Below are 17241 nucleotides of genomic sequence, written 5' to 3'. Positions count from 1 at the left end.
GTTTCAAACCCATAAATATCGAATCATACGACGGCACAATAGATCCCGCTGTATGGATTGAGGATTTCCTCCTTCACATCCACATGGCCCGCGGTGACGATCTACATGCCATCAAGTACCTCCCACTAAAACTCAAAGGACCAGCTCGGCATTGGCTGAATAGCTTGCCAGCAGATTCCGTCGGCAGCTAGGAGGATTTGGAAGATGCATTTCTTGATAACTTCCAGGGCACTTATGTGCGGCCACCGGATGCTGATGACTTGAGCCACATAATCCAGCAGCCAGGGGAATCGGCCAGAAAATTCTGGACACGGTTCCTGACCAAGAAAAATCAAATTGTAGACTGTCCGGATGCAGAAGCCCTAGCGGCATTCAAGCATAACATCCGCGACGAGTGGCTCGCCCGCCACCTCGTCCAGGAGAAGCCGAACTCTATGGCAGCCCTCACAACACTCATGACCCGCTTTTGCGCGGGCGAGGACAGCTGGCTGGCTCGCAGCAACAACACATCAAGGAATCCGGATACCTCGGATACCAAAGACGTTAATGGTAGGCAGCGTCGTAATAGACCAAAGCGCCGCAATAATGGCGATAACACCGAAGATACGACAGTCAATGCCGGATTCAAAGGCTCTAGATCCGGTCAGCGGAAAAAGCCATTCAAAATAAATACTCTGGCTCTGTCCAGTCTAGATCGCATACTGATCGCTCGTGTCAAATCCACGGCACCCCTGACAAGCCAGCCAATCACACCAACAGAGAATGCTGGGTGTTCAAGCATGTTGGCAAGTTAAATGCCGAAAATAAGGACAAGTGGCTGCATAGCGATGACGAGGAGGAGCCCCGGCCGCCGAACCCAGGAGGACAGAAGGGGTTTCCCCCACAAGTGAAGACAGTGAACATGATATACGCAACCCACATTCCCAAGAGGGAGCGGAAGCGTGCACTAAGGGACGTCTATGCGATGAAGCCCGTCGCCCCGAAGTTCAACCCATTGTCTGCTTGTCCTTTGATCGCAGGGACCACCCCACTAGCATCCGTCATGGCGGATCCGCCGCATTGGTGCTAGACCCCATCATTGACGGATTTCACCTCACTCGAGTCCTTATGGACGGCGGCAGCAGCCTGAACCTGCTTTATCAGGATACGATGCGAAAAATGGGTATCGATCCCTCAAGGATCAAACCCAGCAAAACCACCTTTAAAGGCGTCATCCCAGGTGTAGAGGCCCATTGCACAGGCTCAATCACACTGGAAGTGGTCTTCGGATAACCGGACAACTTCCGAAGCGAAGAGTTAATCTTCGACATCGTCCCGTTTCACAGTGGCTACCACGCACTGCTCGGACGGACATCATTTGCAAAATTCAATGCAGTGCCGCATTACGCATACCTCAAGCTCAAGATGCCAGGACCTCGCGGGGTCATAACAGTAAATGGAAACACAAAACGCTCGCTCCGTATGGAAGAGCACACTGCAACCCTTGCAGCAGAGGCACAAAGTAGCCTGTTCAGGCAGACCACTCATTCGGCGTTACAACCCCCGGACACCTTCAAGCGAGTCCGGAACAATCTGCAACAGGATCGCCTGGCGCGATCAGCGCTCGCCTAGCAATCCGGCCCCCGTCCTAGTCCCAGTGCAGCGATGAAATTCGTGCCGCGCGTACATAATTACACGTTGAAAATACCATGGACATAGGCGGGGGCACAATCAGGACACGCCCCGCATTGTGGCTTAACCACACCAGGGGCACTATACCTGTGACATTCTTTTTCTCTTTCAGGGCCTAACTCTTCGGAAGCCCTTTCTGGCAGTCTGATTGCCGGACACATTCCGGAAGCAACAACCAAGGCTGCAAGAAGCTAAGACGGACATGGGAACCGCCAGGTGGTCTCTAGTACTACTCGATATACCCACTTTTTTTTACTATTTATGCGTAGCTTGCCTTGGGATAGGGCATTTCGAATTGTCCTACTTCATGCTTATTGCATACTTGTACCAGTACGCTTCAACGTATTATTCAAATAAATGCATATTATTAATCTGTCATTACATTATTTAAGTTTTTCTCTTTCTCTTATATGTCCATTTACGGCATTCCACACCTACCCGTTCGGGTATGGTCAATACGCCAGGGGCTCTCATTTACCCCGTAGTATGGCTCAAGAAGTCCGAACACTTTCGACAGTGCAGCACCCCAAACTTATAGCATTACATGCATCAGCTCCGAATCATGTCTTGGGGTTGCCCGGCTCCCATGCTTTGGTACCTTACGTTCCGCTATATCGGCTAAGGTAGCGGTGGGAGAACTACTGCGATTGTGTCCCAGTTCTTCCGGACGAGCACCTCAGTAGAGAAAGCCAAAAACTGATTGTCATGATAAGGCGAGAGACGGTTGCTGTTCGAGAGGTCTCAAGTCCTTAAAGACTTTTTCCGCTTCGGGCGAAGAATCGGCCTTGTCCGGCTTAGGCGTGTATAGCGCCCCAAATTTGGCCTTCCAAATACCAGGGGCTTCGCCAAAAATTTAAAATTATAGAATTCTATGGCTAAGTGAGAGTGTTAAAGCATTATAGTCCGATTGCCTGGTTCGTTGCGCTGAGCACCTCCCTTGAAGGACCCAAAATTGGGGTAAAGAGTGTTCAGATTTACCCCGAACACCCCAGTAGTAGTTACATGGGGGCAGAAGCCGACGACTGGCCAACTCTCAGATTTTATAAACGGCCGCACATAACGTAATATTTTAAATTAAGAGAGCGTCGCATGGCTCAAAAGAACTCGTTTCATATTACAAGATCACATGGGCATGTTCATTCAAAAATTACATCCTTGGCACACTCATCTGCCACTAAGCGGGAACCCTTCAGGACGCTCTCATAGTAATTCTCGGGGCGGCGATGCTCCTTGCCCTCCAGCGGCCCCTCCTTCACAAGCTTCACGACATCCAGCTTCGCCCAGTGCACCTTCGCCCGGGCGAAAGCTCTGCGTGCACCTTCGATGCAGACGGATCGCTTGATGACTTCGAGCCATGGGCAGGCTTCCACCAGCCGCCTCACCAGACCGAAGTAGCCGCCGGACAGGGGCATGCTAGGCCACATCCAGACTATAAGGCCCCTCATGGCCTGTTCGGCCGCCTTGTGAAGTTCGACGAACTGCTTCAGCTGGCCGCTCAAGGACACCTGGTGTTCGGTCCCAATATACTGAGACCAGAACAACTTCTCCGCTGAGCTCCCCTCCTCAGCCCGGTAAAACTCTGCGGCATCCAGCACACTGCGGGGAAGATCTGCAAACGCTCCTGGAGAGCTCCGAACTCGGGTAAGAAAAAGGAAAGTCTCCTTCACATGTTTGCTTTGTATATTGAATGCCTTACCCGCTGCTATCTTCTTTGCCGCATCATTCTCCTGGAGGGCCTTGTGGGCTTCAGCCTTGGCGCTCCGGACGCTTTCAAGCGCCTGCGAGAGCTCGGACTCCCGCGTCTTGGAGTCAAGCTCCAATGACTCGTGCTTTCTGGCGAGAGCCTCGAGCTCTTGCTGCACCTCGCCCACTCGGGCTTCTTGTTTCTCCCGTTCAGTACGTTCCTTGGCCGCTTTGTCTTCGGCCACGGATAATGCCTTCCTCAGGGTCTCCACCTCGGTCGTGGCCCCTGACAAATTCATGATGATCCTATTACTTTACACTGAACTTCTTTTTACCTATATAAACTGGGGTATATCTTACCTTTGCTCTCTTCGAGCTGCCCCTTGGTAAGGTCGAGCTCGTCCTCGGTCCGTTTCAGGGCCTGCTTCAGCGCAGAGACCTCTGCAGTACGTGCGCCAGCGGCCAGCAGGGAAGCCTGCACATACACATAGACATATTCTAATTAGACTCCTGAGTTATCATTTGATACTCTATTCGGCTTTTCTTCGCGAACGCCGAATAGAGCATCAGGGGCTACTATCTATGTGGTAATATTTTATATTTTGAATGCTTACCTCAAAGGCTGTTAGGAGGCTGGGGCAAGCTTCGGTCAGTCTGTTCTTGGCGGACTGAACCTTCTTAACCACCGCACTCATGATAGTGCGGTGTTCTTCATCGATGGAAGCGCTGTGAAGCGCTTCCAGCAAGTTGTCCGATGCCTCTGGTTGGACAGAGGACACCGACACGGATGGTTGGCCCCCCTTAATGGGGGACCGCCTGCTGGAGTCCGGAACCATTGAAGGTTCCGGCGCAGTGTCCGGCTGGGGCCCGAACTCGAAGCCCGTAGGAGCCTCGCTCCCTTGGTACCTAGGGTCTGGGAGGTCGCCGTGAGGCGCCCCAAGGACCGCCTTCCCTTGGGTCGGTGCCTTTTGAGACACCACCTCGGCGTTGTCCGTAGGGCGAGGGGTGGAAGCCGTTGGAGGAGAACCACTGTTCATATCTGAGGACGCCAAAGAGCCGCTCGACGAGGGTACGTCGAGACGAGCTCGGGCCGAACTGTGTAATCAGGTTCGGCATGAGCAAAGGCAGTACAATAAAACATACCATGAAGTACTATGGTGTCCGGACACTTACGATTTTGCCAGGGGCTTGTCCCTGGGTAGCCACTCGTCGCCGCTGTCGGCGGCCGTCGTGGCACAGTCCGGAGGGAGGGTCTTTCCCTTCTTGGACCCTTCGGCCTCCCCGGATGGGTCGGCCTTCCTTTTCTTGTCTCCCCCGGCTAGGGGGGGGAGAACTTTTCTCCTCCTCCTTGTTTCCGTGGGAGGAGTGCGTGTCAGACTCATCGGATGATGAGTCCGACAGAACCATCTTGCGCTGGAGACCCTTTTGGGTCCCTGCGGCCTTCTTCTTGGCCGTCTTTTCCGGCACCTCGTAAGGTGCCGGGGTCAACATCTTCGTCAGAAGAGCGTTTGCCGAATCTTTGGGCAGGGGGGATAGGCAATCAAGCTGCTCCGCTGTCTTTATCCAGTCCTGTTAATGACATAAAACCTTAGATCCAGCACATAACTAAGCCGGGGCACATAAATACCCTGAGTGATGTAAAATCCTACCGGATGGGCGCGACGCTTTGCGCTGAGTCCGTGGTCCTCGGTGAGGGAGGGAGGCATCTCGGCGCCCTTGAACAGCACCTTCCAGATGTCCTCGTGCGTTGTGCTGTAGAGCTCTCGCAGCGTCTGGTGTTGGGCCGAGTCGAACTCCCACAAAACAAATGCCCGTTGTTGGCACGGAAGGATCCGGCGGAAGAGCATAACCTGGACCACATTGACGAGCTTGATTTTCTTGTTCGTCATGTTCTGGATGCAGGTCTGGAGTCCGGTCATCTCTACCGAAGAACCCCAGGACATGCCCTTCTTTTTCCAGGAGGTGAGCCGTGTGGGGATTCCGGATCGAAATTTGGGGGCCGCCACCCAGTTGGAGTCGCGCAGCTCGGTGATGTAGAACCACCCCGATTGCCACCCCTTTATGGTATCCACGTAGGTGCCCTCGAGCCAGGTGACATTAGGCATCTTGCCCACCATGGCGCCTCTGCATTCTGCTTGCTGGCCGCCCACCACCTTCGGTTTGACATTGAAGGTTTTCAGCCATAGGCCGAAGTGGGCCTGATGCGGAGGAAGGCCTCGCACACGACGATAAACGCCGAGATGTTGAGGATGAAGTTGGGCGCCAGATCATGGAAATCCAGCCCGTAGTAGAACATGAGCCCGCGGACAAACGGGTGGAGAGGAAATCCCAGTCCGCGGACTAAGTGGGTAAGGAAGACTACCCTCTCATGGGGTTCGGGCGTTGGGACGATCTGTCCCGCATTCGGCAGCCGGTGCGCGATATTCGCAGGAAGGTATCCGGCTTCCCGTAACTTTTTGATGTTCTCCCCCGTGACGGAGGAGACAATCCACTTGCCTCCTACTCCATACATGCTTGGAGTGGTTGGAGAAGAAGAACGCGAGCTTGGGCGCTAGAGCTCGAGTGTGCGGGAATGGATAAGCGAGAAGGAAGAAGGCGTGGGTGAAAAAAGTAGATCTTTGTCACTTTATAATGGCGGAGGAGGCGATGAGTCTCCCCACTTGCCTAGCAAAACCGCTTATTCCCCAGGCGCCGTAATTGATGGCGCGGTTGGGTTACCCACGTCCGTATTGATGAGAATCCCGTGATAGGGGGAACACGATCTCCGCTTTTACAAGACGTATCAAGAAAACCGCCTCGCGATATGTGCGGAGCTGGTTGAGAAAAGTGGTTTGAATAATAACCGGGCCATGGAGTGATGTCATACTATCGAAACATGTCAGCGGATTAGATTTGTGGAAGTATTGTTCTCTCTACGGTGGTATGTGGAACTTATTTTGCAGGGTCGGACACTATCCTCGTATCCAAACTCTTCCATGATGTATTCAGAGGAGGAACCCGCCTTGCAATGCCGAAGACAACACTGCATGCCGGACTCATCGTCATTGAAGCCTGGTTCAGGGGCTACTAAGGGAGTCCCGGATTAGGGGGTCTCCGGACAGCTGGACTATATCCTTTGGCCGGACTGTTGGACTATGAAGATACAAGATTGAAGACTTCGTCTCGTGTCCGGGTAGGACTCTACTTGGTGTGGAACGCAAGCTAGGCAATACGGATATGTATGTCTCCTCCTTTGTAACCGACTTTGTGTAACCCTAGCCCCCTCCGGTGTCTATATAAACCGGAGGGTTTTAGTCTGTAGGACAACAGACAATCATACCATAGGCTAGCTTCTAGGGTTTAGCCTCTCTGATCTCGTGGTAGATCAACTCTTGTAATACTCATATCATCAAGAACAATCAAGCAGGACGTAGGGTATTACCTCTATCAAGAGGGCCCGAACCTGGGTAAACATCGTGTCCCCTACCTCCTGTTACCATCCGCCTTAGATGCACAGTTCGGGACCCCCTACCCGAGATCCGCCAGTTTTGACACCGACACAACACAATAGAAACGGTCATCCAGATCAACGTGTCTACGATTGACGGAATACACTTCACACGGATGAACTGTTTGCGATTAGCCACAACAAACAGAAACAGTTAGACAGATCAACGTGTGTGCGCTAGACGGGCGCACATTCCAACTAAAAGAAACGTGCGCGGTGGTAATAACGAGCGCGCACGATTGTTGGAACAAGACGTGTGTTGACATCGCCTATTGTGGTGCACCCTATGGTGCAAACGCCATGTACGCGACCGAGAAAGCATGCCCACATTATGCCATCCATGAATAGTGCTGCACTTAGAAATTATAGAACCGTCAATAAATTTTGAGCCTGCATCCCGTCACATTCCAAATTACTACTACCATGCTATATTTAATTGCAAACCTGTTCACACTGATCAAAACCTAAACAGATTCCCACTTAGGAGCGTATTAGTACTTGGTTATAAATACTACTACTCCAAGATAACTGCACATTCCTCCTCAACTCCTCATCCACAAAAACAAACAAGTCATTCATCGTAGTTCCCTTGCGTCTGCCATGGCCAGCGTGAGTTCTGGTCGAGAGATTACCACCAGGGAGAGGCGAGCATGGAAGTAGAAGCAGGAGAGATGTCCCGCCTCGCCGCGAAAGTAGCCGACATGTCACGCCGCGCGGTCGTAGTAGCACAGAGGTCCCGCTATGCCGCTGAAGCAGCATAGAGGTCCTGTCACGCCGTCGATGCAGCAGACTGGTCCAGCCGCGCTGCGGAAGCAGCAGAGTTGTCCCGCCGTGCCGCGAATGCAGCTGAGATGTCCTCCCGCGCCGTGGCGGTGTGGGAAAATGTCTCGCGGGCAGGCGAGGACTCTCACAGGCGCATGCGCGCTATGCTTGATGACCTGATGGGTCGGATCTCCGACTGGATGAAGATGCAGGAGGATATGAATGCCTCGTTTGAAAATGCTACCATCGTCATCCGGGGACTAGGGGAGGACAAGGTTAAGCTCTGCAACGAGTGCAACCCGCTGAGGGCGAAGATCACCGGAAGGACGAAGTAGCACAAGGAGACCACTACCTTGTTGAAGAGGATCAGCGTCATCATCAAGAAACTTATGGACACGAATGCCATGCTCCGCATCGAGCGCCAAAGGCTGGTGGAGGAATCCATGGAAGCTCTCAAGCAGCATCTTGAGGACACGAAAGAGCTCAACGCCGCTCACCGCGAGAACTAGTCTCCGCGGCCTGCAGCAATGCATCAAAAAGTAGAGATCAGCGAGCCAGATCGTTGTCCGTGTCTTCCTTCTTCTTTTGCCCTTGTGTATTTCGGGCACTGCCGCATGTGACTTTTTAATTATCTTCCTAAATATGTAAGACAATTATTATCCACTGCCGTCACCCTTATATTCATCAGTCTTGCTATAAGTCGCAGCCGATGCTATATAGGTCCGTCGGATCTTACATCAAGCTCCGTGCAAAACTTTCTTTTTAGATTTTCCTTTTTCTCTCTTAAATCTTAGTCGAGTGAGACATAGCCACACAGTGAAATAGGGGCTTTGGCGCCATTAATGGATATGTTAGGAGAGAGGTGGGCGGCGGATAGAGGTCAAAGGGCTCTCCTCCCGATGAGCACGTGCAAGGGTCTGGTCGCACACCTCCCGTACTCAAATAGCTACCCCGCACGACACCTCCTAGCCAATAAAAAGGGGACGCGTGGCGGCACGTAAATGGTAAGTAGAACGCCCACGGTTTCAATAATACTTGTGTTTCTGATTTGTAACGTGAAAGCACTTGTTCCAAAATGACTTTGTTGATTGTTAATGTGTGTGCCTTCGCAAATCGGACAAAAAAATTTACCACATCATGTTGGTGCCATGCCATGACACCATGCCAAGTTTCATGATTTTCAGGCGATTTTTGGATTTACGGGAATTTTGAAACCAAGTTTATCGATGTTTCCGGCCGAGCCAAGACGCACAGATGTTTGAATTCCATTCCCACTTCTTGTATGGGACTTAGAAACTCGCCCAAGTGCACATAAATGATTTTTCAACTAACTTTTGCGCACTGGAGCATGCACTTGTACTTCAAATTTGAATTATGTGCATTAAATGCCTAGAAATTCAATTAATGTATAAAAAAGGCCAAACGAACCCAGAATAATTCCAAAATTTAGCATGAAACTACTATTTGGTCTAAGTTGCCTGTGTAAAAAAACAAGGTGGGAGAAGACAGTGTATGTCGTTTCGCACACAGAGGTGACACGTTCCCTCTCGGAACCACGGGCCTTCTTGAGAGAAGCTCCGGTTTGCAAGAAGCTTATACCAAAGCTTGTCCCAATTCGGTCAAAAAATTTACCACAACATGTTGGTTCCATGTCATGACACCATGCCAAGTTTCATGATTTTCAGGCGTGTTTTGGATTTACAAGAATTAAAAAACCAAGTTTCTCAATATTTTTCGGCCGAGCCACGACGCCCAGATATTTGAATTTCATTCTCATTTCTTGCATGGGACCTAGAAATTCACCCAAGGACACACATGTGATTTTTCAACCAACTTTGGTGCACTGGAGCATGTGCTTGTAGTTCAAATTTGAATTATGCACATTAAATGCCCAGAAACTCAATTAATGTATAAAAAGGCCAAATGAAGCTAGAATAATTCCAAATTTTAACACGACACTCATATAGTTCTACGTTGCCTCTGTAAAAAACAAGGGGGGAGGCAGCGTATATCGTTTCGCACACAAAGGTGACACGTCCCCCCTCGGGAACCATGAGTCTTCTTGAGAGAAGCTCCGGTTTGCAAGAAGCTTATACCAAAACTTGTCCAAATGCGGCCAATTTTTTTACCACAACATGTTGGTGCCATGAAATGACACCATGCCAAGTTTCATGATTTTCAGGCGAGTTTTGAATTTACAGGAATTTAAAAAACCAAGTTTCTCAATGTTATCGGCCGCGCCACGGCGCCTAGATATTTGAATTTCATTCACATTTCTTGCATGAGACCTAAAAATACACCCAAGGACACACATGTGACTTTTCAACCAACCTTGGTGCACTAGAGCATGTGCTTATAGTTCAAATTTGAATTATTCACATTAAATGCCCCAAAACTTTATTGCATAAAAAGGGCCAAACGAACCTGGAATAATTCCAAATTTAAACACGACACTCATATAGTTCTATGTTTGCTTTGTAAAAAAATCAAGAGGGGGGCAGCGTATGTCGTTTCGCACACAAAGGTGACATGTTCCCTCTTGAAACCACACGCCTTCTTCAGAGAAACTACAATTTGCAACAAGCTTATGCCAAAACATGTCCCAATTCGGCCAATTTTTTTACCACAACATGTTGGTGCCATGAATTGTCTCCATGCCAAGTTTCATGATTTTCAGGCGAGTTTAGGATTTACAGGAATTTAAAAACCAAGTTTCTCAATGTTCCCGGCCGAGCCATGGCGCCTAGATGTTTGAATTTCATTCCCATTCTTGCATGGGACCTATAAATTCACCCAAAGACACACATGTGATTTTTTCGACAAATTTTGGTGCGCTGGAGCATGTGCTTGTAGTTCAAATTTGAATTATGCACATTAAATGCCTAGAAACTCAATTAATGCATAAAAATGTCAAACGAACCCGGAATAATTCCAGATTTTAACACGACACTCATGTAGTTGCATGTTCACTGTAGATAAATGTTTTAGCAATTCAAACACCATCCTTTCCCTCCGTAACACAATTTTGTCTTTCAAAACATAATGAAAAAAATCAGGTATACCACAAATAGTTTACTAGCAAGAATCAAGTGGGACGCAATATAAAATATCTTGGCGCACCGTCTTGTGTGGCTTATGTAGGAAGCTTCGTCGTCTACAGTCCACTGCCCGCGCTTGAACCACACTTGCACGCCAGTTTCTCATGGCACCGAGCGAAATTTTTTTGCCACCACGAAAATATCTATCTCCCCGCCCCCTCCCTCCCACCAAAAGCCGCAGTTCCACTGTTCCTCCTTGCTTTCCAAGTTCAAACCTTCACTGCTGCTTACTGGCAGCTCAGCCTCCTCGCCGGCAACCCTTCTTCTTGCAGTGCCGCCGACCCTTCTTCTTCCTGCGTGGCCTCGTCTATATGGTCAGGTAATCCACACCCCACCTACACCATCCTCCTCCCTCCCCGTCCCACATGCCCCAACCGATGGCGTGACACCTTCCGCCGAAATCACTGGCTCTGTCCTCCAATTAAGCGCCGCCCACAGCCATTTTGCACGTAGTATAATGTGGAGCTCAGTAGCCTATGGCAGCGGAGAAGCAAATCGCGGCTGCACGCGCGGACGAGGTCGCTATGGTTGCCATGCGTGTCGACCACCAGATCTTGGAGGAGCACCTCGTCTTCGAGGCCACCATCGACACCGCCACGTGGTTGTCTACTTTAAAATACAGTTCGTGTTGTTTTCTCTAGGCCACCGCCAGTGCCTTCTAGTGATTTGTCCTCTGTAATGTTAATATGTAATCTGGTATTCTGAAATGTAATGTTCAGTTAACAGTTTGGTCCAACAATTGCTACATTTTGTAGTACTATTTTGGTTCATTTGGTCTGTTGTCCATTTAACTGTTTGGTTCAATTCTGCAATTTGATTTTCATTTGTTGTGGGTATAATTTTGTATTGTTATGCATGTCAGAAATAAACCAAATTTGGATGTACTCAAATACATATTCTACTGATAGTATGGCAACTCTCAGTTAATCTGATCAAGATCTTCCTTATATGTGTTGCAGGGAAACAATGGGAGACACTGCGGTTTACCATCGAGGTTTGCTCATGCATGGCCCTTTCGCTAATAGAACATTATTGTGCAGTTACAGGAATCATTCTAATATTTAGGTTTATTACAATTTGGTCTTGCACATGTTGGTCCTGCTGTCAGAGGCTTAGACCCACTGTTCGACCCATTTTGCATATGGGGAAATGAGATGTCCATGAATATCAGTCAAGTCAAGAAACTCATAAAGATTGTTAGGATGAAGAAACTTGCGATGAATAACAAAAAGATCTTTGTTTGCACAATGAAGAAGACATCAGTCAACTATAGGATGGTACTAACTCTTTTACCTTATTTTTACCCCTTGCGCCATTTCAAAATTTATAACAGCGATTTATGCATATCTTTGTTTTCAGTACTTTTCAAAGAAGTTCACCGATGATTACCTCTCAAACCACCTACATGGTCAAGAGGCGAGGAAGGTATTCATTCAACACCCATAGTACAGTATTGAAGTCTTCCTGAAGAGGATGAAGGTTGGGCGGGCAATTATCCATAGCCACTGGCCTAAAGTTGCAAGGACATTCAACATCATTGAAGGCTCAATATTTGCCTTCCACTTCTGCAGTTTCCCAGACGAGATTCATCTGCCTATTTACCATGTATGATGCTACTTTCCAAAGGTTTTCAATGTTGCATGTGAAACTTGGTGTTGTTGTGTAATGGCGTAGCTAGCTATATCCCTCTTTGGTGTAACCGAGTGCTGAAGCTATCTGATGTAATTCGATTATAAAATCCTGGTTGCCGTTATACGAATATGAAATATCTGGTGTGTTTTATAAGAAATGTCAATTTGATCACTACATGGATTATAAATAATAGGCTAATTACCCTGCTTATTGGGGTTTTCTATTGTAGACGATTACCCAGACAACACCGTGGGCGATGAACTCAAACAACCCACATGATTTCTAGAAAGTAGGCATGTTGGATCAACTAACAATCACACACAGCTTCCGGCAGAGAACTGTTTGCGTTAGGCCACCTTGCACAAACGTTTCCACACAAAAAACTGTGTGTGATATACATACGAACGGAAATATTTTCTGGGATTCACCGTGTGGGATGTACATACGAACAGAAACGATTGGGCTTCAATGCCTCGCCCGATTGCACATGAGCTAATTTTGCCCCTGCCTATGTGGCCGGAGGACCTATCCTCGACAATTTCTGGGTCGTGTGGGAAGGACCCCCCTATTGCACACACCCATTGGGCGACGGTTTAAAACTCCGTCGCGGAAAGGGGGTAAAATACGTTTGTATAGCACGTCTCTGCACCAGTGAGCGGTCGATGTGTGGAGTAATAGTAGTAGATGCAGGCAGGAGTCTGTCTACTATTCTTGGACGTGATGCCTATATATTGATCATTGCCTAGATATCATCATAATTATTTGAGGTTCTATCAATTGCCCAACAGTAATTCGTTTACCCGTCGTATTCTATTTCTTGAGAGAAGCCACTAGTGAAATCTACAGCCCCCGGGTCTATTCTACATCATATTTGCGTTCGATCTATTATTTGCTTTGAGATCTATTTTTATTTGCTTTTATTTTCAGATCTATTATTCCAAAAACCCAAAAATACCTTGCTGAATTTTTTGTTACTTATTTTATTTTGTGTTATTGCGAGATCTATTTATCCAAAAACATACAAACCAATCTATCTTTTACCCGAGAGGGATTAACAACCCCTCTTACATGTCGGGTTGCAAGTATTTGTTCTTGTGTGTAGGTACCATTTACATAGTGTTGCTTGGTTCTCTTACTGGTTTGATAACCTTGGTTTCATAACTGAGGAAAATACCTTCCGTATCTGTGTTGCATCATCCCTTCCTCTTTGGGGAAATACCGACGTAGTTCAAGCCGCATCATTCATGCCCGACCTCGGAAGATCAACACATCATAGTCCTACCTAGGCTCCGCAGAGAGGTCCCCACCGGTCTACATCCTAAGTACTCGGGGGTCTTGGGGCCATCACCCTTTACACTCCAGGTCACTGTGCGCATGGGAATACCAGCGCCACCTCTGCCTGGATGGCGCGATCCGGCCTAGCCACAATGCTGAACTGGATGTTTGACAGAGCTTTCGGAAGAAACGTACGATGCCGAGTGCCCATAACTGTTGCCATGTGGTGGTTAGTGCGCATAGGCCAGTGGCCAACTCAAAACAAATACCCAAACATGTTAGTGCACTATTAAATGAAATGACGGCTGGCGGGACAAGTCCGGAGCTACCACCACATCATGGGTGATACCGCTAAACAGCCAGCCGCCACATTAACTCTCGCGGGTGCTCTCCAGGCCCGCCTAACTTTAACAGGTATCTCTCATAGGTACCCCTAGAGGTTGACCAGACTTTAAACAAAGGTCTGAAGTAAAGTCAGGGTAACCGTGTGTCCAAAACATCAAGGGGGAAAACCTGAGGAATCACCCTCGATGGATTCCACTCAATGTAATCCTCAAGGTGAGCATAGGAGGAATCACCCTCGAGGTTCACACTAGAGGAGTTACACAACAGAGTCGTCATCGGGAGTGGTGAAGGAGGAATCACCCTCGATAGAGCACGATCGATTAGCTACACTACAAAGATATCATCAGGAGTGCGTTACGAGGTATCACCCTCGGCAGTCGATAGTAGCTTTGTAGAGCCGCGCAACTAAAGGGGGTGAGGTGATGTGTCGGGCTCTGGATGTCAATCACGTTGATCGAGTCATCGGTCATCAAGCCGGGGCAACTGGGACAAGGTGTGGGTTCACTGATGGATCACTAACCAACCTATACTAAGCAATTTAGGATAAGCAGGCAAGGTACAATAGCAGGTTACAAAATCAGGCTATGCATCAGAATAGGAGCAATCAATTACAATAGCAAAATCTAATGTAAGCATGAGAGAGAATGGAATGGGCGACATCGGAATGATCAAGGGGGGTCTGCTTGCCCGGAAGCTCTACTAAAAGGGAAGAAGGGTCGTCGGTGACGTAGTCGGTCATAAGGGCACCATCAGTCTCGAGGTCTACCAGAGAGAAGAGGGGGAAGTGTAGGATCGAAAGTATGTCTAGAGGGGGTGATTAGACTACTTGACCAAATAAAAATCTAACCTTTTCCCAATTTTAGTTGTTGGCAGATTTTAGCAATTAGAACAAGTCAAGCCATCAACCTACACATGCAATTCTAAGAGTATAGCAGCAGAAAGTAAAACATTGCATTTGAAGGTAAAGGGAAGGATTTTGAGTGTGCAAACGCAATGGAGACAGGGAGATTTTGGCGTGGTTCTGATAGATGGTGCTATCATACGTCCACATTGATGGAGACTTCAACCCACGAAGGGTAACGGTTGCATGAGTCCACGGAAGGCTCCACCCATGAAGGGTCCACGAAGAAGCAACCTTGTCTATCCCACCATGGCCATCGCCCACGAAGGACTTGCCTCACTCGGGTAGATCTTCACGAAGTAGGTGATCTCCTTGCCCTTACAAACTTCTTGGTTCAACTCCACATCACAACGGAGGCTCCCAAGAGACACCTAACCAATCCAGGAGACACCACTATCCAAAAGGTAACGAATGGTGTGTAGATGATGAACTCCTTACTCTTGTGCTTCAAATGATAGTCTCCCCAACACTCAACTCTCTCTCACAGATTTGGCTATGGTGGAAGAGGGATTTGAGTGGAAAGCAACTTGGGGAAGACTAGAAATCATGGTTCAAAAGGTTGGAATGGAATCTCTTGATCTCAACACATGAGTAGGTGGCTCTCTCTCACAAAATGTATCATGGAAGTGTAGGCACGTTCCGATGGCTCTCTCACAAATGGAGAAGTGGGTGGAGGGGTATATATAGCCTCCACACAAAATCCAACCGTCACACACTTTTGACCCATCTCGGTGGCACCGATCAGAAAACTCGGTGAGACCGATCTGTTCAAAAATATGAACATTAGGAATTTTGGTGGGACCGACTGGAACAACTCGGACTGATGTGCTAGGGCTTAGGGCAAACATCATCTCGGTGGCGCCGATTGCATCAAATCGGTGAGACCGAAGTGAAGCAATAAGCAATAGAGAATCTGTCAAGCCAACTCGGTGAGACCGATTGCATGAACTTGGTGAGACCAAAGTGAATGTAATAGATCACAAAGCGCTCGCGGGGCCATCTTAGTGGGACCGAGATTCGTATCGGTGAGACCGAATTGCTAGGGTTTCTGGTAGTGGCTATGTCTAGTAAACTCGATGGCTCCGGGTAGAAAGAATCGATGGGGCCAAGTTTGGAATTTGGGTTTGGACATATTTGGATGGAGAAAGTGGCTGAGGGTTTTGGAGCAATATCAGTAAGCACTTTGAGCAAGTAGACCATTAAGCAACACCTCATGCCCTTTTAATAGTATTGGCTTTTCTATGGACTCAATGTGATCTTGGATCACTAAAATAGAAATGAAGAGTCTTGAGCTTTTGCCAATCTTTGTCCTTATCATTTTGAGGGGTCCACATCTCTATTCCATGCCATGCTAATCATTGACCATCTTGAAACATTTATCTTGAAATGATATTAGTTCAATGAGCTATATGTTGTTATGAATTGCCAAAACCATCCGGAGATTAGTTACACTTTCAATTTCCCCATTTTTGGTAATTGATGACAACATATAGATCAAAGCTTCAACAAATGATCAAACGAAATACATCGTCGCTTTGAGAAGTATGTGATAGAAAAGAGCTCCCCCTAAATTTGTGCATTATTTAAAATTTGTGTTTGAATGCAAAAGCACAATCGATTAAGATCATGGGTCACTCGCCCATGTCACATACAAATTGGTGGAGCGCACAAAATGATATGAGTGAAATAACATGCACACATCACCAAATACATAAGTGAATGATCATACACAAATAATCATAGAGATAAGCATAAATCACACATTGAGCATAGTATGATCAATCACACAACCAAACAAGTATCTCACGAGCATAAACCAACGAAGTAGCACGAAACAAATGAACATTGTAGCAATGAGCAATAAAAACCAAGAAGCAAAAGAACGAGATTCTCTCTCTCTCAAAGCCTATGATCTATACATTTTCTCCCCCTTTGGAGACAAGTTACCAAAAAGCTTGAAAAAGTATAGTGCTATACGTCTCTCTAGGCACAGTCCTTCGGAGCTCCTGAAGGGGTCTTTTGGCTCATGGCTCTTGTGTGTGTAGATGGCGTTGAGAGAAGTGCCTCGGTGAATGCTTCTGCTGAAGTCTACTGAGCTGGTGGTGTTAACATTGGAGGTGGCACTGTAGCAGTGGCGGAAGGTGCAGAAAGAGTAGTCCTGGTGTCGGCAACTAGCATAGCTGAAGACCTAGGTGCCCTTGGCACAGTCCCGGTGAGAGGTTTCATACTGTGCCTAGGGCATCCAGGTCTTCTGCCGTGCCAGTTGCAAACACGAGCACCACTCACTCTGCACCTGCCACTACTACTACAGTGCCACCTCTAGTGTCTACACCACCAGTTTAGCAAACTTCGGTAGAGGCATTTGCAGATGCAATTCTCTCAACGCC

This window comes from Triticum urartu, chromosome 1A (genome assembly GCF_056163025.1).
Source record: "Triticum urartu cultivar PI428250 chromosome 1A, HENAU_Tu73, whole genome shotgun sequence".
In the NCBI taxonomy this organism is placed as follows: domain Eukaryota; kingdom Viridiplantae; phylum Streptophyta; class Magnoliopsida; order Poales; family Poaceae; genus Triticum; species Triticum urartu.
This window is presented reverse-complemented; position numbering follows the sequence as displayed.